General features: G+C 34.9%; 1 protein-coding gene across 5 annotated transcripts in view; it reads right to left on the bottom strand.

Annotated features, from left to right (window-relative positions):
- Positions 1-27,764, bottom strand: part of LOC115298013 (cytochrome c oxidase subunit 7B2, mitochondrial) — a 137,475-nt gene that overhangs the window by 35,513 nt on the left and 74,198 nt on the right. The window contains exons 3-4 of one of the 5 annotated variants that reach the window (XM_029946329.1): positions 23,365-23,451; positions 6,847-7,002 (exon numbers count right to left, since the gene is read on the bottom strand). The exons of 1 other annotated variant lie outside the window; for it this stretch is intronic. The gene's annotated coding sequence lies outside the window, so the exon portion shown is untranslated. Of the gene's footprint in view, positions 1-6,846; positions 7,003-18,009; positions 18,099-19,342; positions 19,396-23,364; positions 23,452-27,764 lie in introns of those variants that run through there. 3 more of the 5 variants (XM_029946322.1, XR_003911572.1, XM_029946338.1) reach the window with 3 other exon arrangements.

The raw sequence follows: 27,764 nt of genomic DNA, 5'->3' as shown, positions 1-27,764 counted from the left end.
TCATTTCCATCTAAGACCTCACCAGAATTACCCTTAACATTCATATTTTTAGTTTGCACTTCAAAACTCTTCCAGCTTCTACCCATTACCCAGTCCTGAAGCTGCTTCACATGTTAAGGTATTTGTTACACAGCAGCGACCCATTCCTAATAACAAAATCCTAGTCAGCTCGACCTGCTACAACAAAATACCACAGATTGAGTGGCATACATTTATTTCTTACCAACTGACATTTATTTCTTACAATTTTGGAGGCTGGGAAGTCCAAGATCAGGTGCTGGCCAATTTGGTTCCTGGGAAGAGCTCTCTTCCTAGCTTTCAGACTGCTGCCTTTTCACATGTTGGGGGAGAGAACAAAATCCAGTCTCTTCTCATAAGGACACATTCATCCTTCATGGGGGCCCCACTCTCATCACCTCATATAAATGTAATTACCTTCCAAAGGTTCAACATCCAAATGTCATCATAGTAGGAGTTAAGGGTTCAATACATGAGTTTTGGGGGGGATGCAAATATTCAGTTCATAACAACATATATGAATGTATCAAAGAAAACCTCAACATATTCATTTAGCAGGTATTTATTGTACCTACTATATGCCAGGTACTGTGGATACAGAAAAGACCAAAACAGAAATTTCTGTAGTGTTATAGCATACATTAAAATGGGGGAAGGAAACAAAGCAAGTCCTATAATGTAACAAATGGTAAATGCTAAGAACAAACAAAGGAGATGGGCACTATCCCCTATATAATGAGCTATATAATGAGTGTGTGTAATTTAGAAGAAAAGGCCTCACTGTAAAGATAATATTTGAATAAAGACTTAAAGGAAATGAGACAGTAAACCCTGTGGCCAACTGAAAGAAAAGACAAGAGGAAAAGCAATTAAAAAAAAAATCCTCAGAGCACAGTGATTTTCATATAGTCCAGAAATGAGTAATAAGCAAAAGGAAGATAGTATCAATTGTCATTTTAAAATATGACTGCTGTGTGAAAAGAGGCTATGGAGGAAAACGGGTGGAGAAAGGAGGTTCTTTTAAATTCAGGCAATAAATAATTATGGCTTGGAGTAGGAAGTAGCAATGGAAGTGGTGAGAAGTGGTAGAATTATGGATATACATTCAAAGTAGAGCTAACAGGATTTCCTTATTAGAATGTGGGAATGATGATAAAGAGAAGAACCAAGGATGATTCCATGTTTGGTCAGCCACAGTAAGTGAAAGGGTGGCATCCACAGGAGAGGGGATGGGAGTATGCTGGGGGAAAGGCAAGAATGTTAGGTTTGAGATGTCTACTGGTCATCTAATTTAAAATGCTGGGTAAACATTTGGATATGTAAGTTGAGAGTACATAAAAAGATGAGCTAGAGTTAATGTATTAGAGATGGTATTTTAGTTAGCTCTGCAGCAATAAAAAACTCCATTCCCCAAATCTCATTGGTTACAAAAACAAATAATTATTTCTCTCTCACATTACTTCCTGGTAGCTATATGGGCTTCACGCTGCACTTTTGTTTCTGTTTTATTATTCCAGCATTCTGGATGAGAGAAGGATCTCTTTCTGGGATATATCAGTCTTGCTTTATATGAAAAAACAAGACAGCAATAATTTAACATATAAAGCTTCTGCTTCAAAATGATATACTGTCATTTCCACTCACATTTCATCAGCCTAACCCAGTCAATCACATGATCAGGCCAAAGAAAGGAGTAGTGATGTATATTCCACATACAAGGTGGCACTGTCCAAGGTTAGTCACCCTGTAGGAGCAAAAATGTGATATCTTACTAAGGAGACACAAAGAATGAATGATTGAGTGAAATGCTATAATCTATTGCAGATATATAATTGTATTTAAAACTCCAAGACTAAATGAGGTCACCAAATAAGTGAATAGAGAAAAAGAAAAGAAATTATCAAGGACTCAGTGCTGGATCATTCTGTCATTAGAAGGTTGACAAGATGAGAAAAAACTGGTAAAAGAGACCAAGTAAAAGCTACCAGTAAAATAGAAAACCAGGAGAGTGTGGTTAACTGGCAGCCAACTACAGAAGGAATTTCAAGGAAAAGACAGGTATTATTTGTGTCAAATGTCAATAAGGGAACCAACAAATGACCATTGGCTTTAGTAATATGGAAGCCTTTGGACCTAGACAGGGAAATTTCACTGGAGAGCAATAGTCTGAATCCAATGGTTTTAAGAACAATGAAAGAAGTACAACTAGATGTAGTCAGTATAGATAACTCGTGAAGAATTCTGCTTTTAACAAAGAGTAGATAAACCAGTCAGTAACTGAAGAGGAAAGTAAGGTAAAGAAGGTGTGTGTGTGTGTGTGTGTGTGTGTGTGTGTGTGTGTGTGTGTGTGTGGTTTTAAATAATGGTGAATAATAGCATTATATCCTCTGACTGAAAATGATCCTATAGAGAGAGCGGAAAAAACAGAAGAGAAAGGAGAAAATCGCTAAAACATGGCCCTTAACTAGACAAGAAGAAAGAATCCTGGATACAGATAGAGGAGCTGGCATCAGAGTGGTACCTAGAGAAGTCATCTGTATTAAAATAATGAAGACAGAGTATGTGGATGCAGATGCTGGCAGGTAGGTAAGCTCCACTTTTCTCGAAAAATGCAGAGCATTATAAATTAAGAAGCAGCAGACTAGGAAAAGCAGAATATCATGGTAGAGAAAGAAAGCAGTGTTTTTAAGTTCCTGGTTTAGTCCTTAACTAGCCATATAACTTAAAAGTAAATCGCCAAACTTCTCCACGCCTCAATTTCTTCAGTGGTAGATAGAGATAATACTGGTGCCAAAGTAATAAAGTTGAAAAGGATTAAGTGATGTAATGTATCTATCTTCCTTCAATAAAATATAAGCTCCCTGAGGGCATGAATTACCATTTTTTTTACACTATATCCTAGTGCTTATGTTCGAAACCTAATAGGCACACAACTAATGATGAATAAGTAACATATGAAAAGTACTTATACGGTAGCTGGCATATAGTAAGTGCTTAATAAATGTGACCAATTATTATTACTACCATCACTGATTTTAACACCTTCATTGATTATTCATAGAAAAATAATACCTTCCTTAATAAAGACAAATGATACCTTAATAAAGACATAGGACATTTCCCTGTGGCTGAGGTGGGTGTGAGTAGGTAAGAGTTAGGGGAGAGTAGATATAGAGGTGTGATCTGAAAATCAAATTCTTCTTTGGTTCTTACTTCAAAGTTATAGTTATTTTGAGAATTTCCAAATTCTTTCTCAGAAGTATCCATAAACAAGACTAAAACCTTTCTTATCCCTATCACTTCTATTTATATTTTTCTTTCTTTCTTTTTTTTTAATGTTTTTTATTTATTTTTGAGAGACAGCGCGAACAGGGGAGGGTCAGAGAGAGAGGGAGGCATAGAATCCGAAGCAGGCTCCAGGTTCTGAGCTAGCTGTCAGCACAGAGCCCAATGCGGGGCTCAAACCCACAAACCATGAGATCATGACCTAAGCCGAAGCTGGATGCTTAACCAACTGAGCCACCCAAGTGCCCCTACTTATATTTTTCTTAAAAGGAGTTGCAGAATTTTCTATTCTCATTAAGTTTCCTTTCTCAATATACAGTAACCATGACAGTAACTGTATTCAGCAAACCAGGTTATCTTCTGAATTCTCCAAGCTATCAGTATTTTCACTTGGTAATAGTGCAAATATAGGTAAATGCATGCAGATTTTGAGTTTCATGATTTTTCATGACTGTGCAACCAAAATGTTTGTTGATGAGTAGAACAAGAAAACTAAATGTCATATATCAAATTCAATTATGGGTGACTTAAACAGTTTTCTACTGTTGCACTCAAATTTAAAAATGTATATACTTGATGCTAATTCATGAGATGAAGCATATATAATCAGGAGACATTTAAAAAGAAAGTATATATCTTGCATTTTAATCATATCAATTGATGATCCATTAATAATATATCAATTAGCTCTACCAGCATTAAAATATTTGCCAGTTATTTTGAACATCTGTTAATTCAGTAAACAGAATAATCAATGAAACTACATTTTCATTGTATAGTAATTCAATAGTTCCTGGGTGCCTGGGTGGCTCAGTCGGTTAAGCATCTGACTTAGGCTCAGGTCATGATCTCACAGTTTGTGAGTTTGAGCCCTGCGTTGGGCTCTGTGTTGACAGCTCAGAGCTGGAGCCCACTTCAGATTCTATGTCTCCTCTCTCTGCTACTCCTCTTTCACTCTCTGTTTCTCTCTCTCAAAAATAAACATTTAAAATAAATTTTTAAAATTAATAGTTCCTCTGCCTAGTTTATTTAATTGTGAGACTCCTTTTCAAAGAAAAATATTTTATGTAGTATGTATGTTTACTCATTCAACAAAACAATGAGTTTTTATAATTTTATACATTCAAAAAACACAATATCAAACACATATTAGATGTTGCTCTTGCGTTATAGATACAAGTCTACATTCATTGATATAATTCTTTTGACAAAGAGCACAGGTTTACCAAGAAGAGCTTAGAAGTCATTCACCTAATCATCACAAATATTTACTGAAAAACTGAAGTTACTGGCTATAATTTATTTAAAATTTATATGCCAGAGGCTATGATTAGAAATATACTTAAGCTGTCACCTACTTCCCACATTACCTAAAGAGGCAATGTTATTCACAAAACACAAGAAAGAATTTAATAAGCTTGATTATATTCAATGACTCATCCATGGTTACATGGCTGGAATATGGTAAATCCAGTAATCAAACTTGGCTGTCCCTAAGCCAAAGCCCTTACTTTAAGTATGTGATTATCATGTCCTGTGCTATTATGTCCCTAGGTTATGAGACACAAAAATGAATGACATTGTTCCTTTTTCACAATCTGGTTGGGAGACTTAAAGAGTTTTCACAGTTTGCCTGAGGGACATATGACTATAAAACCAAAAATTCCAAAACTAAGATAATATATTACTTTAAGGAAAATGTATAGAATGATGTAGGCATAAGATCTGTGTCTGGCAGAATTTTGTTCCCTAAAAATTTAAAAATCAGATCTCTGATTACATACATGTGAAACATACAAATACAACCCAAACTGCTATTTTTTTTTTTTGGTTTGTCTTCAGGTTGGCATGCCTATGTTTCTATGTATCATACAAAGTGTCACTTTTGTTCCTATTTTTAATCTATTGGAACAACTACAAAATATCTGCTTATATATTATACCATAAGTAACATTTGGCCTTGGTCCATACTCATCACCTCTATAAAATTAATGAAATTAAAACAGTGCATTACTCACAACACTGCATCATTTTCATTATGCAAAATCAATGTCTTATATTTTTCATTATAATTATCCCTGCAGAAAAGATTTTATACCTGGTGATGAATTTCAATATGACAGATAAGATGACTGTTATCATTTTGACATTAGAAAAATGACTCTCTAGCAGCTAGATACATTTATCAATAGCTTGGATCATATGGTCAACCATATAGCTAGGAGAACAGATTTACTATCAGAGAATGGGCAGGAAGTATGAGAAGGAGACACACAGGAAATACACTGAGAAAGCAAAAGTAGTAGCTACCACAGTCCAGTCCTTGGATGCTAATATTTAATATATTCTTTCTTTTGATAACGGACTCCTCCCTACCCTGATAATACAAGTGGGCCCATGACCCAAACTAAACCAACCAGATTCTACCCTCCAGAAATTTTAGTCTCAGGGAAAAAAAAATCAATCAAACACATTCAAAAACCAAAATTAGCTAGAGCTGTTTCTGATGACAATATATTAAAGCTTCAGTATCATCTACCAGAGACAAAACCAGAGCTGCCTCGGGTTCTGCTCATCACAAGGCTTGGTTTTCGAACCGCGTCTTCAATCCTTTCCTACATAGTCTATGTTTGACTTAGTTCTTTTTTCACTACTAAAATAATTATAATAATAAATTATAACCTGTTACCACAAGTGAGGTATATGAAAAACCCAGAGAAACCTGACATTTGTCTACTATATTACATGTTCCACTGCGAACTAAGTCAGAAGATGGGAGATGATTTGTATGAAATATTGTGATGATATTCAGAATATGCAGTAAACCCATCAGCAATGGATCCAACAGAAGCAATACAGGTAGGAAAACAAAAACAAATTCAAAACAAATATTTTGGAGACTAGAGATTATTGGCTTTTGTAAAACAGAAAAAGCCCAATGCAGTTGACCTGTAAGCTGGCTGATCTCTTAGAAATACCATTTCATCTCAGGTCCCTGATGCACACCAATGACTGAGAAAAACAGCAGTGGCAATAATAAGGTCGGTCTTGGTGAGAAAAAAAATCCCTACTGTTGAACATACCATCTTTTCTGTACTCACCCTATTCTGCCACTCTGTAAATCAGCACGCTATGAATAAGCCTGGGTTGACTAAAGAAGAAGACTAATGCACCTACAAAGTGGATCATTGTATTTCCTGTTTAGAGCTTTCTTTGAAGCAAGTTCTTGCTAGTGAAAACCCACACATGTTGGGCCCATTTCATGAGGTCAGTTCACATTTTGTTTACAGATGGTAAGAATCAAATTCAAATTAGCTTATGAAAAATAAAAGAAAAAAAGATCTAAAAAAAGAAATTAACCTAATTTACTTATCTAGAAAGGTTAGAGGTGGTACCTACATCAGACACCAAGTAATCAAACATTATCAGTTCTCTGAATTTGTCAGTTTTGCTTCTCTATCTAGTTTCCTCATTCTTTTCCACTAAAGGTGGGAGTCACCTCTTTGGCAGGGGGCATGATTTAAACAATTATCATGAACTTACCTTTTATTTCCCAATATCTGTATATAATATTTGATCAAGAGCTTTTAATTCACTCATCTCAGATTATGTGCTCATCCCAATTACAGCCAGACTTCAGTTACCTTCTCAACAACCCAGTTGCCTTTGTGAACAGCAGTCCCATAAGAACTTCATGGACTAAAACATGGTCAAAATACAAAGAACATGGTACTATTATTAGCAAAACTGATACTGGGTCGACAAAAACCAAACTATGCTTTATAAAAAAAATACTATTTTGTAAAACATAAAGTTTTACAAATTTAGCCTTAGTAAAGCCAGAAAAGCTTCAGAGAAATAAGCTATGTAAATAATACAGAGCTAGAATGGTCTATTCTATGTTATTGAAAACCAACTGAATAGAATTCTCAACCTCAGAATCTGTGGTTCTGTCATAACAGGCTATAATTCTCCTGACTCAATGGATGCCTTACCAGTAAATGTCAACCAGTTAGCTTCATTTTGCTTCTATCTAGAAGAGCTGTTCATACTCAGTAGTATGTTTATAAAATATCAAAGGTCATCAGCTATTAGCTCCTTAATCTTTTTTTTTTAATGTTTATTTGTTTTTGACAGAGAGAGAAAGAGAGAGAGGGAAACATGTGAGAATGGGAGGAGAAGGCGGGTAGGGACAGAGGATCCAAACCTGGCTCTGCACCAACAGCAGAAAGCCCAAAGCGGGGCTTGAAGTCACAAACCATAAGATAGTGACCTGAGCTGAAGTCAGACACTTAACTGGCCACCCAGGCACTGTAGTTCCTTGCTTTTGACAGGAACAATGATCCTGATTATCTTTAAAATCATACAAGTTACTTTCTTATTTATTTAATTACTAAAAAGTATTTATTAAAGAGAACAATTATAGTAATATAATATACTCAAGGCATGTTAAAAGAGTTTGGCATCCAATTGCAAGAAAAGAGAAATGTAAAAGGATCTCGATAGACTTTAAGACTCCATTTCAGGGGTACAGGTGGCTCAGTCAGTTAAGTGTCTGACTTCACCTCAGGTCATGATCTCATGGTTTGTGAGTTCGAGACCTACATCGGGCTCTCTGCTGACAGCACAGAGCCCTCTTTGAATCCTCTGTCCACCTCTATCTGCCCCTCCCCCCCCTCACGCACGCTCGCACACTTCTCTGTATCTCTCTCTCCTTCTTCTATCTCTCTCTCTCTGAAAAATAAATAAACCTTAAAAAGAGAATCTATTTCATCACTTCAAGTTTTAAAAATCTATTTTGATGGCATTAAAAATCACCAGATAAACTACAAACTTTTATCACTGTATGTCTCATTGCTTTGCAGTTGTTGATTCCCGAATCAGTAGACCTTCACTCATATGCACACTAAATAAGTAAATGATACCCTGCTAAAGAGTGTTATACCATTAATGGCATGAAACATATTGCCAAAGATTTAGCCCTAACACAATACTGCTTTCCTGAGAAATCTCTAATCTTGTTGGGAAATGAATGCAAAAGAATTCCAGAAAATCTGATCCAGCAATTTGTGTGGAAATTCCTTAAGAGTTACCTTTATTAAAATAAAGATTTCTTCCCATTACCAGCTTAAAGTCTTTTTGCTCTCACTCCACTATATCCTACTCAAATTAACATCAATGACAAGCATACTAAGATATTAATCAAAGAGAATGGGGGGGGGGACCTTGGTGGTGGGGGTGGCATTTTCTTCACTTAACCACATGGATAGGATGGAAGACAAACTACCCAGGAGTGAGAAGCCTGTTACCGTACAGTACTACTGTCAATAGAAACCAGGGCTCTTCCATCTACATATCTGGTTAATGTTTCGTTCTTCTAAGAACAAAGACTGAAAATAAACAACAACAAAAAAATCTTATACCTATTTTTAAGGATTGGTAAGAACAGAAATGATATATGTAAAAAGTGCCTACTGAAGTGACTGACACAGTAAACAGTTAGTAGATGAAAGCAATTTTATCCTTTTGAAATTCAAAATAGTTCTTTTGGCTTTATTTTCATAGTTAAAAGGAAATATTCTTGGAAAAAATGAAAAAATCCAAGTGAACAAAAAGAGTAAAGATGAAAATGCTTAAATTCCCAACCAACTAGATTACTTAGTCATAACCACCGATAAAATTTTGGGAAGTATCTGTTGTTCATGTTCTTTGTAGCCTTTATTTTGTACATAAATATATATTATACAAATTTTCTCACACCAACATTTCCTGGACACCCGTGTACACATGCAGTTCACCCTTGCATAGAGGCGACATGCTTGATCTAACCACCCTTCCATTGCTAAGCACTAATGTTGAATTCATTCATTTTCTCTAAAAAGTGATACCAAGACAAGCATAGATGTAGCTGAGTATTAGTGTGCTTGTTTATTTTTAAGGAATAAATCCTTTAAGTGTAATTGGTAGCTATAATTACAATAATTTTTCTTATCAATAATAGTCACTTGCTCAATAGTCACTGTCTTCCATTTTAGACAGGCAAGTAAATTTCTGAAAGGCTCAAAAATATTTCCTCTTTTCCTTTCCCTGTCTTACTGACATAATCTAGTTTAGTAATTCTTTACCCAAGAATTTACCATCTGGTAGAAAGTGGAAGCAGTGGAAGAAGTCTGCCATTTATTAAAAGCCTTAAACTACACAGGAGATTATGGCAGATACTGTGGAGTAGAAAACAGTAAGGTAGGGATGTCTGCATGGAGAAAGAGATGTCTGTAGGTCCCTTTGGTAATGCGGGCATTGGTTGTTCTCCAGGGAAGTGGCCAGACCTAAGAAAGTATGGTAGCAGAGTAGCCTTTCTTAGAAGACTTCAAAGAAACCTGAATCCTAGCAAAAAACTCCCACTCCACATATAAGATAGTAGAGAAAATTCCTGGACTTCTAGTGTCTGTCGTGGACTTGCAAAAGACAATGCCACAAATAATCATGACAGAGGAAACACTCAGTTGCCATCTTCCATCTCCTAACCATTGCAAATTCTCTTTGTGTGATTGTAGGAGGGAATAGGAGATTAATGAAGACTGATAAGCAATTTACTAGCAGAATACTTGGCACACTTCACTGAATGGAATTAGAAAATAAAAATATAATGTGAGTACTGTAAAGTACAGAGGGAACCTATTTTTTTGGATAGTTTATTGTCAAGTTGGTTTCCATAAAACACAAAATGCCCATTCCCACAACTGCCCTCTTTCATGTCCAGCAGCCCCCTTCCTCTTTCCCCCTCCCCCTTCAGCTCTCAGCTTGTTTTCAGTATTCAAGAGTTTGAGGGAACATATTAATTGTAGCTTGGGAGATAATGAAGAGCCTTTATTGAAGACCTAATGTCTAGAATGAGAATCCTAGGAGGCAGTGTCTGGCAGAGCCTTGATATATGAAGACCTCAGCACCTGTTCAGCAGGACTTAACCTGCAAGGAGGCTAGAGATGAATTCTGAAATTACTCGCACGCCCTGCCTTGGTTCTAATCCTCTGTGTTCTATTTTCTTTCCTGAAGCTTCAGTCAATTCTACTTTTAGTGGTTCCTACTTACCTAGTTCCTAACCACCCATGTAATCTCACCACTTGAAGTGTGTCTTCTCCCTCACTCCACTTCTCTTGGGTGGCTTTGAGTTCTGATGTATATGGCCTGTGATCCCCAACTTTTTAAAAACATTTCTCTTCCTTTTTTTTTAATTGTGGTAATAACATTTAACATGAGATCTACCCTCTTAGCAAATCTTTTAGATGCACTACATAATATTACTAAATATGATACCAACTCTTCACCCTACGACTATCTTGCTTGAAGTTTAAGACTTCATGGAACAAGGTTTTCCACAAATTGAGTGAGGTAGGTGGATTTGGACTGAGAAAATGGCATGAACTCTTTAAAGACCAGGCAAGAAAGGAAAAGGGAAAAGATAAAGAATAACATGGCAGAACAAACTATCAGATAGGAGAGAAGTCCCCAAATTCAGTTTTGTATGTTTTTTATTATTGGTCACTTACATTCAGTCCAATTATATTTATTTACTTCATAATTTTAACTTTTTAAACTTTTTATTTGAATTCCAATTAGCAAACATACAGTGTAATATTACCTTCAGGTATACAATAAATACAGTGATTCAACAGTTCCATACAACACCTGGTGTTTATCACAAGTGCATTCCTTAATCCCCATCATTGTATAACCATCCCTCCACCCATCTCCCCTCTGGTAATGATCAGTTTGTTGAATAGTTAGAATTCATTTCTTGGTTTGCCTCCTATTTTTTTTTCCTTTGCTCGTTGTTTTGTTTCTTAAATCCCACATACATACTCTGCAACCCTGATGTTTGTAACAGCATAACCTACAAGAGCCAAATTATGTAAATAACCAAATATACATCAACTGATGAATACAAAGAAGATATGATACACACACACAGAGAGAAATATTACTAAGCCATAAAAAAGAACGAAATCTTGCCTTTTGCAACAACGTGATTGGAACTAGAGAGTATTGTGCTGAGTCAGAGAAAGTACAATTATATTTAAATCAACAAAAATGGAACCAGTAATGATGAATATTTCATAATATTAAAAAATTAAATTGAAAAAACAATTTTATTTCTGTGACAGAGTAAAAACATTATACATAACAGGATAACACAAGGCAAACACTGCCTTTTAATAGTTCTGATAATATTTTTATGTCCTTGAAAAAATTTATCTTGGTAAACAACCATAAAACTTTTTAATATTTAGGGCTATTTGTCATTTTAAAAATTTGTACCAAATGAAATGGCTGTTTTTAAGGAGTCAGAAATTTAAAATAAGAAGTTAGAGATTAAAAAAAAATTTCTGGCTAGCATGCTTCAACCTTAAATGATAATTTTAAAACTCTTATAGTCACCAGAATGCATAAAACACCTGATTCTTGCCATATATATGCATATATGTAAATTTTAATTTATTTGTAATATATGTTTATGAACATATACATGTTATTAATAAATAAAACTTAAAAAAAGATAAAAATCATTAAAGCAAAACTAATAGTAAGTTCACATTGTTCCAGGTTCATAAAATGCTGCAAGGAAAAAAAATGAGAAATTTATGAAAAACATGATTTTATCAACTTAGTGCAAAGGAGAAAACTGCTAACCTAACCCAGCACATGAATGATCTATGAAACAACATTATTTATTCTCAGGATTATAGAGAGAGTTAGGTGTAAAGGCCACCATTTTTAACAAGCACCATGTTATGCTTATTCAGCTAGTTTTTCAAAATATCTGCTTCTTCTATTCTTTGCTTTGGGTCCTAAGTCACCTCCAGTGTGTTCTAACTTAGTAGTTCATTTCTAAACTTCACAAAGTTTTTTTTTTTTTTTTTTTTTAACCAGGAAGCAAAATTGAGGTTTAGTTAAAAAGACTTAACAGGACTCCATTTCACGGCCTGTGAATCCAATCAAGACTGAAAAATTAGGAGGTTGATTAGCTAGGGTATGGATTATTGAGGCCATTTACGTTTCTTCTTTGATTGCCTCCCCTTTCACTACCCAACTGTTTACCTGCATTTCTACCAGACAAAACTCAAGTATAGGAAAATCCAAAATAAACAGTAAACACGGCTAGTCAATCATAGAACAGATAATACTGTTTCTCTCCAAACTCGTTAATGTTAGTGCTAGTTAAAAACAATCCTTAAAAAAAAATCTCAAAACAAAAAATAGATTTTAAAAATTACATTATCTAGGAATGTTGAAATTATTTATTGAATAAAAAGATCTTTTTGAGTTATGTGTCAATTTCATTGATTTACCACTGCTTACCATTACTATGAAAGTCTTAAAGTGAGCTATTTCTGGTAGGCATTTTACTGTTCGTGGCATTAATAGTATCATAATCCTGGAACACTAAAGAAAACCACATACACTGCAGTGGGATTATACATTTCATCCAACCCAAGAGAAAAAAAATAATAAATTGTCACTCAGATGAACTACCAAATCTTCATTTCTCAGTCTTTCCTCCAAACAGTAAGGTGAGCAAGGGAAGACTTGCAGTTTTTTGGTGATGTACTTTTTCCTCTGTAAACCTGGAATTGGTTTCTGTAAACTGGTCAGAGGTACGCTCTTTGGAGAATTACTTTTATAGATCCAATTAAAGTGTATCCTACTAGCATTCTGAAAGCTGAGGTTTAGCAAATGTTTCCAATGTAGGTGACACTTCTTGAAATTTTAAAAATAAAATGAGAAATGTGAGCATCTCTCTGGAATTGCCACTTTAATAACTAAAAGAAATAAAGGCCATTGTACATTTTCCATCAAAAACCTTTTTTTACAAAGTGTAAAACAGACAGCAAAAATATACTGGTGTAGACAATGACACATCTTAAAATCAAGTATACTTTTATGCTGTATACTGTATGTAATTTTTCTGTCATCTAAGGACATCTTGATACAATGTCTGCACACAATCAGGAAACAAGGAAATTTCAGGAATAGAATAACAATTTATCTGCCCTAGTGTGCTCTTTGTGATATTATTAACTTATTTGTAAATGTTTTTTAAGCCTTGAACTAAGGCTAGGCTCTACAGATAACTGACAGTTTGTACCCTAAATGTATGGTTTTATTTCATTTGGAGGGGGGCAGCTAAATAGCCCCTGAAAACCCAGACTTCTAAGTATTTTGTTCATGCATATAACATTTGCAGTGTTTTGAATGACATTTTCTGATCAATAAGTTTGGTCACTTTCTTTTCAAAACTCAAATTTATATACATAGGTTAATTCATTACTTTATTATTGCTATGTTTGTCTTATTGTTGCTCCTTTTACGTTGTCACTACCAGTATCCCAGTTCAAGGCTGTGCTATCTCAGACAAAGACAATCCAACTCACTCCAAACTATATTCCTACCTTCGGTATCCCACCTTCTAATATGTCCTAATTATGTTCAGCCCATATATATATTTGTTCCCTTTATCATCTTGGCACTTTCAAGCTTAGTCTCTTACTATTCTTGAGACAAATCTGTCCAAAGAAAGCAATATATTAACAGTCTCACTGGTGTCTCCTGGGTAAACACTACTGGATGAGCTCTGGGAATGTGCCTGATCATGTCTATCAAGTGATAGAACAGTCAATTCTTTTGCAAATCCTAGCCTATTCTGACTTATCCGATTTTTTCCAAAACTTCCTTAGTGAGAGTGGAGTTCCATATGAACTTTAGTTCATTTCATAAGGGTACTTCATTTTAGCCTTAGTTAGTTAATGCCTACAGCCCAATACTGGTACAGTACTATGTACTAATTAGTTACCCAAGTTTTGAGTACAAAATAGTTACAGAAAGTATGACATTTTATAATTAATACTAACAAAATAATATTATTTTGCATGAAAAAGATTTGTACATGAGTCTTGACTGACCTTCAGACCTCATTTGTCTCTTTTACCTCACAGTATATAAAAATGTCTAGCGAATAACCTTGGCAGCTCTCTCCAGATTGATTTGCAGTTAGTTAGCTAGAATCAAGTGCTCTTCTTCTTCCAAACTAAACTCCCAAAGGTCCCCAAGATCGCTAAGTGCTGGGTAGCTAGTTTTCTAACACTCAACTAAATGGCTAGCATCTAAACTCAAACTGTCCATTTCTTCCCATGCAAGGGTGTTCTCGAATTTGACCTATTTAAAGAAAACAATGGTGTTGGGTCTCTGCTGGCACCCAAACCCTTGGCGCATACAGCTGCACTCTCATCCCAGCCATCCTTTCCACAGGGTGCTGAAAGAGTGGGGGATCTATCTGCTGATCCTCCTGACTCCGAGTTCCAGCCTGTATTCAATGATGCTTACTGGCATCCACCCAATTCCTCACTATATATATAGTACAGGAAAAGATGGTATTAAAATACTGTTTTCAATTCTGCCCTTAGTGTATACCAGTGAAATGTGATGACATGGTTCATACAGGTACAGAGCCAAAGAGCATCTTAAATCCCCCAAATACTTCAGTTACTACAAAGATTCTAAGATCTTCCAAAAGTAGGTTTCAACCTCTGTAATAACAATTTCTATTGTGTCCTTGATAGAGCAGGGATCCTTTAGGATGTAAACTATTTTGTTTAGAATACTCCAGATCCTCAATCAGATTGTCTAAGACTTTCACCCTTAGATGTTTAAACAAAAATCTTATGAAGTATCTACACTGACCCAGAGAAGCTGTCCTTAAAATCATTTTTACATTATTTGAACCAAATATTTTTATGATATTCTGAAAATAAATTACTTCCATTCTAGATTCCAGGAAGCCAAGAAGAATATGATTCATTAGGTAATCTCCAACAGTATCATACAACTTTAATGAAGTATTTCGCATCGAAGTCACCCAAATTAGATCTTAAATGCTCTTAATAATCACTGTTCTCCCACATACCAAGTTATATTCACCTTGCAAGTCTAGTTTAGTGATTTTTCTAATCTTCATCACTCCACTGACACCGTAAATTAAGAATGAGCAAATGTGAAAAGGCTGAAGAACAACTTAGGTACCAAATTAAGTACCTACTAATCTTGGTGCCTTTGAGTTCCCCAACTGTTTTCTTAACATAAAAGCACAGGAACTTTTGCCAGGAAAAATCAAGGGACTTATACAAAATTTCTTTCAAGCTCTGAATGTATCCCTTGTATGCACAGGTCTTTAGACCTTGGAGCAGATAATACTGCCTCTCAGAAAGTAAGCTCCAGACACAATGTTGACATGAGAAGAAACAGTCCTTTCCTAAAGATAGTTCCTTTTTACTTTAAGAGGACCTCCGGATAGACAACCACCAGCATAGAAAGAACCTCTATAATAAGATTTCAGTTTGCAATGGTTTCCATTTGTGTGATTATAAAAAAACAGGAAGGTGTGTCAGGCTAAAGGGCCAGTGTTTAGGTGAAGAGAAGAAACCCAGGAGCCCAAATAATTGCTGCAGCATAATACTAAGTGGTTTGGGTTACCTGTTGCATGGGCAGGTCTACTAGTTTAAAGAAGACCAGACAAGAAAATTAGGTTGTATGTAATGAAATGCCTTGGAAGATGTCCTTCAATATGACAACAACTTGCTTATTTAACTAGTGTCTACAGCTTCTCTCAAGAAATGTCAAATAAAATTGGTTTTATAAAAGTGCTAATTTTGAGAAAATCATGCCTAATAAAAAGTTTTGCAGGTTTTAAAAAATGCCCTTTTGGGGGCGCACAGCTCTAATTATTAGTCAGGGAATCACCCCCCAGTAACATTGTTATTTCACATAAATTATTCAAGCAATAAAAAATGTACAGGACTGAAATCTATTTGAGAGATGCCTACTTTGAGTTAGTTCTCCAAAGGTTAGCCACAAGAGTTTCTAAATAGAGGAGAGGCTGAAAACTAGGCTGTCACATTTCCAAAGTGTCTCATGCTTGGTTTATTTTGTAGAAAAGTTGTGGAAAAGGAAATTGGAGGGATAGAGGACTTGCTTAAATTATCCCCACAACCATCTCTAGTGAAGTTACTGGAACTTCAGGGATTGATGAGCTGAAAAACTTAGTCCTATAAAACTGTGAAGGGATTTTACCTGCGGGGAATTCTGGTAAGGCTTAAAAATAGGCTTCCAGAGCTAAACGGTGCCTGGAGAAGTCTACCTTCCACTCCCACACACATAGGGAGGATTACCTTTAGATGGCTTTCAATCACCTACAATAAGAGATGCCATAAACTTCCTCAGCAACCAGTAACCATGGCAAATAACTCTGTCTCATACTTTCTGTCTCAGAAAAGCCAAACTGTTCACTTTGCTCTTAAAATTAAGGAATTGCCCAAATGTCACAGAGGGTTTCCTTTCAATCATGTAAGTCTATGGTTTCTAGCATTTAATAATCTTATTAGCAAAGCCCCTGAAGTCAGGTCTCTGAGCAGTTTTGGGCTGTGGTAGTAATTTCTTCATTACCTCTTCCTTACATCCACCCCCAAAAGCAAAAACTGAGTAAGAGATTCACTAGAAAAAAGTATCACGTTGTCAGATAAAATGTTTGGACTATATTTATACTAAAAATTTATTTTTTATCTAAAATTCAAATTTAACTAGATGCCCAGTGTGTTTATTTGTTAAGTTTGGCAAGTCTATAATAAACTGACCCTAATCTCAAGTAGAACTGCAGAATCTTACCACTGGTAAGGAATTTAGAATTAATCAAACTCAAGCTTCTATTTTCTTATTAAAGTTACAATATTGAGACTAAAATACAACCTTTACTTAAGTACTTGTAGAGACGGAAGTTTTACTACCTTCTGAGCTATACTATAACATTTCTAGTTATTTCAGCATGCCTCATCTTTCATTGTGCCTATATCTGCTTATCTGCTTTGGGGTAACTTTTTCTACTGGCTTTAAATATCCTATATAGAGTTAAAGAGATTCTATGTTTCAGCTACTTCCTACTTCTTAGAGAAGATGGAATTTATTTTTTTAATTTTATTTAAATTAGGCCGCAGTGTGTTGGACTTCTTGCTCTTAAATATTAACATGATAGCTGTACCTTGCTAGAATCATGTCTGACCTTTTCTATTATAGATAATATCCCCCACTTCTTATACTGAGAACTTCTGTTAAATTATAGCTCATTCTGGCCTCTGTTGGCTATTCCTTCAGGATGCTCTGGGGTTTACTGACCTTCCTTTCAGCTTTTTATTCTGGATCTTTTATTAAAAACAGGAGTTTAATTAGTGCTTCCTGTCCAGTTACCATGATCCAGTTACCATGCTTCTAACTTCTCCATCAAACATTTTATTTCATTAGAGTCAATAATTTTAAGATCCCCATCTTCCTTGCTTGAGCTAACGTTTAAGAGTATTAGCCCATACAATCGTATCTTTACAATTTCTCCCACTGCCCCACTCAACTATGCTCAGGGCTTACACACACAGTACATGTCTTTATTCTCCTAACTTGGGGCACATGTCCCTACCGCTTGTATATCACAACTGTTCTTGCTCACTGGCAAAAATCCAGCCTGATTTACTTGATTGCACTTTCTACTTTCCAAGAAATAAGGCTGTCGGCAAAGAAAGTCAAGTATTTATTACAGTTTACACCATTCCCTCATTTTTAAAAAACAGCAGAATGAGACTTGCTAAAGCTATCATCCCTACTTCATCTTACCTTTTTGAGGTCTCTGTTAGGAAAATATCATCAATATGGCACTTTTAAAAAGGCCTCAAAAACTATGTTCAAGAATATGCTACAGAAACCATGTGTGTGGGGACCATGTTATACGTTGCAAAGTTCTTCCACATTTATTATCTTATCTGTATTACAATCCTGCAAGGTAAATACATAAAGAATTCTTATTCCTTTTTCACAGATGAGAATTAAGACTTGTAAAATACAAGGTTAAATGGCTAACAAATGAGAGATCTAGCAGTTGAATGCAGATTTTAAGATTATTTTCATTTCTTTTCCCCTCTTCTTTTTGTCCTATTTGGTTCTGTTTACAACTTCCTCCTTTCCTCTCCATTTTGTGGATTTTCAAAGACCAGTCTGATCTTTTATATAATATTACTCCTTTCTATTAGATGTTGCTTTAAAAACAAGAAAAAAAACACAATACCTCTCCATGTCTCTAGGTAACCTCTAAATATCTGAAGGAATGGTGACATACAAACCCTTTGTTGAAATATCTTGAATATCCATATAATTTCACCACCTGGGGTCCAGGTTTTTTTCTTTTTCTTCATCTTCCTAACTCTTGGCAGACCATGTATGCTTAATCAATATGGGCAGGTGTGAGTGCATGCATGCACACACACATGCATGTATTTCAGAGGCTTTGTCTGTGTCTGTAATTTGCCTCATAAGAAACACTTGTTTGGTTCAAATTTATCTTCTTGTCACTGTGTACTCATCTTTTTGCTGCTATTGTATGTTACATGGATTCATACTGGCCACAAATATGCCCTTGAAATCTTTCTTCTTTTATTCATGCTCATAGTAACAGGTACCTATATCTTAATACCCGCATTTTAATATTTCATTCTCATATAACCAACCAAGTCAAGTAACAATAAACATGACTAGGAAAGATAAAGTCACAATGCTAATGACTGACTTTCCATATGACACAAAATAAAAAACTAAAGGAATTCTCTTCCATCTCTTCGTGTAATTATTATAGGTAAGTTTTGTTTTTTGTTCTTTTTAATAAATGTGGATGTATACTGTGTTGCTTTCTTATTTTCAGTATGAGGATAGCATTTTTTCCAATTATTATAACAAGCATTTGTAAGTTACAAAAACCTGATGGCTATAACAAATATACCCCAAAATATCATATGAGTTAAATGCATTAGAAATTTATTTATGTTCACTTAAAGGCAGATGAATTGTGGGACTGACTTCTTCAAGCAAAATGACACCTCAATTCCAGGTCAGTGAAAGGGACAATGAGCATGGAGGCACTTACATGGAAATTTTAATTCATTTTCATGTCTTTAACTGGCATGTCTTTTGCTCTCCTTCCACTTGCTGGCATTCAGATATATCCAATTTCTATTTGCAAGAAAGATTGGAAAATGCCTACCACTGTGACCAGGAAAATTAGAACATGGGTTTGGTTAGCAGCCAGCGATCTCTATAAAAACATTATTAGCTGAATCTGAATTTTGAAACAATTTGATTATACATCTTTAGTCATTTGACAAACTTAAAAAAATGTTTATTTGTCTAATTCTTGGTCTATCACTGGACATCAAACTTGTAGCACTGCAAATTTCAGAACTAGACTTCCATTTTGTTTTCTCCAGTTTACTAAAGAAGCTGCCTTGTGCAAGGTAATATATGAATCTGCTTTTCTTTAGGTGGATCAACCTGGAAAAAGTGATCTGTAATGTCTCTTTAAGTGTATCCTTCCTAGATGTAATTATCTTCCCTCATAAATTACTGTATACATAGTTGACAAGAGTGCAAACTGCAGAATAATAAAACAGGTTCCTTTAAGAAATGAATTAATCCTATAAGCTATTTATTAATAAAAGTACCATAGAAAAGCTTACTTCTCTAAAGATATGTGTGTATATAAAGTAAAAGTTATAACTCATACTAATGAATGATTATATGTTATGATAAGGCTCTTGGCAATGAATGGTTTCATGGATTATATTGCAAGATTCAGCAATTTTTATGTCTTTATAATTTTGATGAGTTGACTACCATTGGACACTTGTTGAAGAAATATTAGCATTACTTTTGACCAGAGTGCTCATAGTATTTTATATGTTAGTCAATTTGTATGTATTGGTAAAAAAAATTCTAACAATCCAATTGTTCTTTCATTTTGTTGGGTATGTTCCAAGAAAGTAGATTTGGTTTAAGAAAATTTCATTCAGAAGCATACACATTATTCGGACAATAAATAAAAATTATCTCCAGTTGGGGCTGAAGCTAAATTCTTCTTTTAAATGATAGCATTATTATCAATTAATGTTATAAAGTAAGTATGAACTAAATCTGTAAGTCTATTAAAGTCACACTGCATTGGCTCTACTTAGCCTGAACTCATGATAGCCATATTCATCATTTTGGTCTGCAATGTGATAAACCATCCTTATTATTAATAATTTGAATATAGGCTTTCCCTTTTTATATTGTACATTTCAGGCACCTTAGATCTGCCTTCCTCATGCATCTCTCCAGTGCTAACCAAGAAAATTCCAAAATTTAGCCATGTAAATAAAAGGCTGCCACAACTGCTAGTAAAAGAAATCTCTGTAGATTAAGAAGAAGAATCCCTGCCTTTAACTGCAACTGCAGAAATGCAGTCAGTTCTGCTCAACTGATGAATTAAGAACTTTACAAATCTTACTTTCTTATTCAGGTTTGGGGAAACATATAATCCTTTTATTTTCTATTATTAAAACTGTCCTTGGAAGTATTATTTCAACAAAGCATTCTTATTATATCAGAGCTTCTGAGAATGTTGCAATGCCCTGGAAAGTTTAACCTCTAAAATGTCTGTAATACAGATTAGTTGCCCTAAGTAGGGAACACTTTATTTCGTAGTAATAAACTGACATTTCTGTTTTAGAAAGGTACGAACTAGTACTTCTAAGATTTATCAAACCACAAGAAGATTTTAACACTTTCCTCTTCTCTCATGTGTGGAAATAAAGTGAGACTTATGACTATTAGACTTTGATATAAATAAAAAATCTGAGAGTCTGTTTCATTGAGAAGAAAAATGTGATGATATCCAGAGAAATGGACATGTAGGTTCTCCTTTTATCTTCTACTAATATCACTCACCCTCAGCCCATCTGACAATAAAAAATATATCTAATATATATATATATATTAGATATTTTACATGCTGTTGTAATTATATTCTACAATTACAACAGCATGTAAAATTGTTATATTCATGAAATTGTATATGTATATATATATTCTACAATTACAACAGCATGTAAAATTGTTGTATTCATGAATACATCTGAAAGAAGCAAGTAATAGTTTGGTATTCAATGTCCTTAATGATATAGTCAAAATTTATCTCATATTCTACCTTTAAGTCTCATGCATATTGGATTTCTTTGCCATTGTTAATACACACAACCTCTTCTCTGGCCTCCAGTTCTCGGCTTAGGGTGTTCCTTTGACTGAATGCTCTTTCTTTATTCTATTTCTTTTTCTGTCTTCTATACTTTAATGGACATCTAAAATGCTACCATTTTTCAAAACTTCTACTCTTCCTTAAACCCAGGCTGAAGTGATCATGTTCTTCTCTGATTTCTCACAGCACATTATTAGAAACTTTTAAAATGACTTACTCTGCATTATAATTAAAAGCTATCACATCTGTTACTATCTTGTAATCACCTTAAAACCATGATTTGGTATCTGAATCTTTTTTAAATCCTGTGCAATTTCTAGTAAAACATCTTGTACATAGTAGGAACTCAGCTGAATGCTGAAAATATGATTTAATTTCAAAAATATTTAATTTAAAAACTTTGTATTAGAATATATTCCACTAGCAGAAAATAATCTACTGCATAATGGTAAAGAATTCATAAATCTCCAAGTATTCACTGAGCACAATACTGCGTATCTCACAGATTTGTTTACACTGTAACCTGGGCTGTGGACCAGAAGTAGACCTCTTTCAGAGGCATCCAGTTGGTAAGTAGTTGCTGCACTGTCACAACTTATTGACTGAGATCCTACTTTGAATGCTCTGTAGCTTGCTTGTGAACCTCAGAAATTTTTTTAAATGGAGTTAGATTTGGGATTTTGCCTCATTTTGCCTTTTAGATTTAGAATATGGAGAGAAAGTGTGATTCAATCTTAGCTCAGTATTTTCAAGCAGGAGTTAGTTCATGAGTGGGAAGTCAATAGAAGAGACAGACAAGATGAAAGGGAAGAGAAGGCAAGCAAGTGAATTTTAAAATTCTTTTATACAAACTAGGTAGTTAACTGACAACATGTTACTCTTTTTTGCTGATCTAAAAGGCTTATCTTTTGTCTGTTCTAAAAAGTACTTTCATTTATTTATTTATTTTAGTATAGCTGACACACAGTGTTGCATTAGTTTCAGGTGTACAATATAGTGATTCAACAATTCTCTATCTTATGCTATGCTCGTAAGTGTAGCTACCATCTGTTACCACACAATACTATTAGAATAGCAAGACTATATCCCTATTTTGTCTGCCCTGTGTAATGATGGGTGATAGAATTAAAAAGGAACTAACAAGTGAAATGTTTACCAACCTGCTAAATAATTTGCATGGATTACTGTATTCCATTCTAACCACAATTTGTGACAGAGGTAGAATCATAATCCCTCTTTCTATTGATGAGGAAGTTAAGGATCTGGGGATTTAAGTCCAGCTATGCGGTCAACAGCCAAGCCAGGGACACATTTCGACCCATCAGTCCCCCCCAGACCTTTCCACTATAACATGCTGAATAAACTCTAATATGATCTGAATATTGATATTTTCACTGTACCATTTTTTCTTACTTTCTCTGACATTCTTTTATTAGACAACTTTAATTTGCTGTCTAACTACTGGTTCTAAGCATTCTGAATAATTACATAATGAAAGAATAATCCTAGGTCACAGAGCAAATAGCACTTTCTGAAATACTTTCCCCTCTTGAGGGAACATGATGAAGTTAAAGTAAAAATAGCACAAAGAGACTTAAGAGTCTGGTTCTAAAGTCAAGCTCAATGAAATTTAACGAAATCAGAAGATGGGGAAAAGCCTCAAACTGGGGCAGCTGAAAAGAACAGATTCTCTAATCATCTTAGTAGATCAGAGTGTTGGTATTGAGAAGAGTTGGAGGTATTGAGACCCTCTTCAAACACATTTTTTCCCCCTTAGTTTCAGAACTCGCTTTGTATATGAGAAGTCTGAATAATTCTTTGAACCCACGCATTTCTCAGCAGAACTTAGAAAATGAACTGATTAGAAATTTAAATTTCAGAAACATTCAAAATTGCAAGAGATTTCTTACCAAAATACTGTGCAGTGGCTTCCAGTAAGTCTTATTATGCCCCAGTCACAAAGAGAAACGACACTGGCATCCCTGCCAGTGGATGGACTGTTGAAAACATCCAGGATGGTTGGACAAGAATGAGTAAAGAAAAAAATCATATGTTAATTCTCAATTATTCAATGCCCCTGTATATACTTACTAATCTTTTGCACATCAAGCAGTGGGTAGAAAAGATCAGTTTGTCAATGTTTTTTATTAGAGGCTCACTTGTTCAGAATACTGCAGTGAACTCCGTAAAGAATATATGAACATAGAAGACAGACTCCTAGACTTCAAGCATCTTTCAATGTAATGAAGAAATAAGTAAGTACGCAGAACGTGCTCATGACTACAGTCAGTGCCCTCTGACATGGCAAACATATGTGCTGTCATGTGTGTGCAATGCCTTATCTGTACCATAAACACAGAGCCTCTGTTCTTGGGCTACTTCAGACATGTGAAAGTCTTAGGAAGTAACCACTTTGTTTTAATTACTACTTCAACTGTCTTTATTCCCAAATACCATAAATTTCAAAAATGAAGGGAACACTATTTCTACTTATTAATATATATGGTACTTTATATATTATAGGTGCTCAAAAACTTTTTTAACGAATGACTAAATAAATCAATATAATCTTTTCAGTCATGTTGACATCACAGTCACCTTACATGTTGCTCTTTTTAAAACTAGGCCTTTAAAAAAACATGTTAGCACCTTTTGGCTAACAAGAGATAGAGTTTCTTATAAGCAGGGATTACTAAGTGGCTAACTTCCACAGGAAAAAAAAATGTGAAATTAAGGTAAATTTGATTTGGAGATCTTTCCAATTCACCTTTATTCACCAAAGTCCTTTTTGTATTATCACTACAGGGTCACACTGCATTCATTCTTTCTACATAGATGGAATGAGGCACCTGTGCTAAAGGCTGGAAGCAGAATAGCGTACTAATACCTCACTCTCAGGAAGCATACAGTCCAGAGGCAGATAAGCCAATAACAGTGATGAATGAAAATTATAAACCACAGTTAAATACTAAAGCAAAGCAGAGTGGTAATAGTCCCCCAAGTCCCAAATAGGGATTAGGATGATCAGGGACAAATTCCAGACTTTTCAATTAATTGTCTTCATATCCATAGGCAGCTGTACCATTTCTGCAAGGTATCACTATTACTAAGTATTCAGACTGAAATTACTCTCTAATCTGATGACTTGCTATCGCTAACACATAATAGCAGTTAGGCAGTATATCTCAGAAAGTAATGCAATCTAAAGTAGAGGTGAACAATTTAGAATTGTTACAGTTGAAGCCTAGAAATTTGAGTTTTAACAGATTCTTCAGTGGGGCTTTATGCATGCATGCTAAAGTTAGTTCTTTAAAGAGGTGGTGGTGATGGAGGAGGGCACTTGTGGGGAAGAGCACTGGGTGTTGTAAGGAAAACAATTTGACAATAAAATATTATGGGGAAAAAATAAAGTTAGTTAAAACACACCCTTGAGTTTCATACTTGGTTGTTTTGGGTGAAGCTTATCTATTCTGAACTCAACTCAAATATAGATTTTCAATTAACTGTTTTTTAATCAAGGTGACGTATAAATTCAGTAGGAAGTCATGAGGTAAAAGCCATTAAGAGGCACTTTGAAAAATGCACAAGAACTCAGTCACTCTCATCAAAGCAAAGAATATTAGATAGCAGAGATAATTGCTTCTGACAGAAATTACTTTTCCAGAAGAAAGCATGAACTCTATTTGGCAGTAATATTAAGTTTTCACTGAATCCTAAATTAAACTTAAATATTTGACTCTATGTGGCACAGTCTAGCTGTGAATTAGGACACGAGACAATAAGACAAGCAAAGAAGAGTGATCACATACAGCAGTGTGTTCAGGGATACAAGAACTCGATTTACAATACACAGACCTAGTGGTAGTTCTACCACTTATTTTTTTGGATTAAGCAGATCATTTAATTCTTCTAACCATCCACTCCCTAGTCTTGGATATGTGGACAACAATTCTTAAACCACACTTTTAAGAAGGAGAGTTAAACTGAATAATGAATATAAGTTATATAAACTCTGAAGTGTAATTCAAGTGTATTAAGTTGAATAATAATCATGGTCACAAATATTTATTACCAATGTCAAATACCTGGAATTATAATAAAATATTGGAGGAGTTTCTGTTGATTAACTGTCCTATAAAATAAATCTGGGAAGCAGAAACCATGCTGTAACGTCTCTCTTACATTGCCAAAATAGCTGCGAAGTGTTTAACACACTTTTAAGAATTCAATTTATTCAACTGCTTTTAATAGAAAATACTGGGAATTCCTGTTCTGAAAGCGATGCACTAACATGAATTGGATCCCTTCCACAAAACCAACATATGGGGTATGTTTCAAAAGTGAGATGGTATGACTAAAAGAACCCGGAATACAATACAAAAACTGCGAGATACCCATGGGGAGACAAAAAATAACAGAAAGTGGGTAGAAGTCAGGAGAAGACTATGATACATAGGGTAAGGAGAAGTATTGTTTATGTATTTTTTTTTCGCCCTCACATAAGCTAGATGAATTTTTGCTCACCCATTGTCAAAGACATAAAAATAATAGCACCATGACAATTTAGTTCAGAAACAGTAAAATTAACTAAGAAAAAAGAATAAACAAAATGAAATTTTATTAAAAGAACTGCCTTCCTTTACCAAAACATTAAAAGTTCTAGATGTCTTCATTATTGTATCAAGTTTTAAAAAACACAAATAATATCTACAATTAATTCCTACAGAGAAAGAAATGATGTTATTGACTTATTTCATAGCCCGAGCAAAACCCAGAGTCTAAAACTAGGCAAGTAGAGTGTTCATGAATGTAGACATCAATGATAACTAAATACACTAATATATTTTAAAAAGTAGCTTAGAGATCAATAGATACTCTTACATAAAAAAACAAAATAAAAATTAGACGAACAGTAAATTAACAATGATCTTTAACACATAAGAGAACTGAGGTTTCATACAAATAACTAACCTGAAATCTGGAAAGAAACAGATGCCTACAAGGAAAAACAAGACCAGCACTTGCTTACCTGGCATAGATATTAGTATATGCCATATACGCTAATAAGATTGTCAGCTATAAAATTTAAATAATTTCTAAAGGCAAAGTATGGGCCAGTGTTAAGAATGTAAAGCCCCTGAGGGTCTGCAGACAAAAGAGCTTTCCACTCTTTCACAGGCTTTTGCTCCAGGAAATCTACTGGATGAAAACTGGGAAAATCAAGGAAAATCCTGAAAGAGTTTCCTCCATGACTAGCTTGGGGCAAATGGAAGCCACTTACAAAATTCTATCCAGACATATCAAGACCCTTTATCTGCAGGGAGAAGACTGAAACAACTACAGAAACTGTAGCCTGAATAAACTAGTGGAAACCTAATACAAGCTAGAGGATAGAACTGTAGCTAACACCCAAACTCCATCACCTCTGTTATGTCTCCTCAGGAAAACAAAGCCTTAATATACAGGGGGAAACACAGTAAATTTAAAAAAATTGTAGAAAGGCACTGGTAGACAACAGTAAGCTGGAGAAGGGCAACAGGATTAAAAGAAAAATCTATAATACACCGATAACCAGTGACGAAATCGAATCCGTTATCAAAAACATCCCAATGAATAAGAGCCCAGGGCCAGATGGCTTCCCAGGGGAATTCTACCAGACATTTAAAGCAGAGGTAATACCCATTCTTCTCAAACTATTCCAAAATATAGAAATAGAAGGGAAACTTCCAAACTCATTCTACGAAGCCAGCATCACCTGATACACAAAACTGACAGAGACCCAGCAAAAAAACAGAACTACAGACCAATATCCTTAATGAATACAGATGCAAAAATACTCAACAAGATACTGGCAAATTGAATTCAACAGCATATTAAAAAAATTTTACATCATGATCAAGTGGGATTCATTCCTGGCTTACAGGGCTGGTTCAATATTCGCAAACCCACCAATGTGATATATCACATTAACAAAAGAAAGGATAAAAACCATATGATCCTGTCGATAGATGCAGAAAAAGCATTTGACAAAATACAGCACCCTTTCTTAATAAAAACCCTTGAGAACATTGGAATAGAAGGAACTTACCTAAACATTATAAGAGCAGTTTATGAAAAACCCACAGCTAATATCATCCTCAATAGGGAAAAACTGAGAGCTTTCCCCCTCAGATCAGGAACACGACAGGGGTGTCCACTCTCACCACTGCTGTTTAACATAGTGCTGGAAGTCCTAGCATCAGCAATCAGACAACAAAAGGAGATAAAAGGCATCAGAATTGGCAAAGAAGAAGTCAAACTTTCACTTTTC

The sequence above is a fragment of the Suricata suricatta genome, chromosome 1 (assembly GCF_006229205.1).
Source record: "Suricata suricatta isolate VVHF042 chromosome 1, meerkat_22Aug2017_6uvM2_HiC, whole genome shotgun sequence".
Lineage (NCBI taxonomy): Eukaryota > Metazoa > Chordata > Mammalia > Carnivora > Herpestidae > Suricata > Suricata suricatta.
Note: the sequence above shows the minus strand (reverse complement) of the source record. Positions and strands in the feature narration are given on the sequence as shown.